Genomic DNA, 1,558 nt, shown 5'->3' with positions numbered 1-1,558 from the left:
GGAAGGTGGGTGTTTTTTCAAAACTAGAGGAGGCGTTAGTGTCTTTTAAAGTGGTCTAAGGAGAAGTAAATGCAATTTTTCTATTATTTTATTAAAAAAAGTTATAATTAATTATATTATTTAGTGGTATTAATCGATTAATGTGACATAATTGATAAAACATAACTAGTTTCAAGCATAATTTAAGATATTATTTTGACTATTTAATTTTGTATAGGTAAAGCAATCATACAAAATTATGTATTTTTACACTTTCAGACGTTGCCTTTCTTACAACCAACCACAATTTCCATTGCAGATATGAACGAGCAATCCATAGATTTGAAGTTAGACGTTAATAAAGTTGTTAATAAGCATCTGAATCTTGGTCACACCATCACTGCCAATCAAATTTTGTTTATTTCAATAAAATTGATTTCAATTTTGTTTATTGTTGAAATTATATTTCATAAATTTTGAACTCCATATGAACTACTTAAATGAGTTCAAGATGAAGTAGTAAAATTTCGGTTTGTTATTCTTATTACAAAATTAAATCATGGGAATGGTAGAAAAAAAATTACACTTATTTTGGGATGTGAAAGAGGTGGAAAATATATAAGGAATACAATAATTAGTTGAAGTAAAAAAGATACGAGATTCATTAAATGTGAATATACATTCAGATGGTAGGATATATTGTTTAGCATCAATATTTGGAAGATTAATGATGTGTATGGAAAGCACAATCATGTGATGGTAAAATGTTAGAAGGTCATCCATATGTAGGTCGTCTAAGCGGGGGAAGAGAGAAATTGTTGTATAGATAACAAGAAATTTGATCCTACCCAAAAATATTTTACTCACAATTCAATAAAAAGAAAGACCTAAAAATAAGAGTATTATCAAACATGTTACTAATGCATGTCATAAATATAATAAGTCTCAAAGGGAGTCTAAGATGAAAAAATGCAATATCTTATGAAATTAATGTTGGATGATAACTATATAAAATTGGTGTTGGATGATAATTATGCTTATGTATAGGTATGGAATTGTGAGTGATTTTGACTCGATTAGAGATATATATTTTGATATGGTAAATACAGTTAGAGGTTGTTTAATATTTTCTTTTAGTCTTATGATGGATTTGACGTCTAAAACAAACATGTGTTGTGTACCTCTATTTGAGTTTGTTGGTGTAATTTTTGCTAAACTAACATATTAAGTTGCATTTGCTTATATGCAAACGAAGATAATGTCACTTGGGATTTACAAAATTTCACTTCTTTGTTGAAATCTACTAACAATTTTCCTAAAGTAATTGCCACTGACATGTATAAATAGATGTAACGGTTGATACAAACTATAGTTATGAGCGAAGCTTAGTTATGAGAAGGGGCATGACCACCCAAAAAAAAAAAAGGTAATCAAAATACCCTTATTGGAATTAGAAAATAACAAACATATCCAAAATTCTAAAATATGTATCTTCTCTGTTCTTTCTCACTCTCTTGACATTTAAGGGTTTCCCTTTCTAGATTCAGAATCGCCGTTGACCAGTCGACGCACATCATTG

The sequence above is a fragment of the Cicer arietinum genome, chromosome 2 (assembly GCF_000331145.2).
Source record: "Cicer arietinum cultivar CDC Frontier isolate Library 1 chromosome 2, Cicar.CDCFrontier_v2.0, whole genome shotgun sequence".
Lineage (NCBI taxonomy): Eukaryota > Viridiplantae > Streptophyta > Magnoliopsida > Fabales > Fabaceae > Cicer > Cicer arietinum.
The sequence above is the reverse complement of the archived record's forward strand: the minus strand, read 5'-3'. Positions refer to the sequence as shown.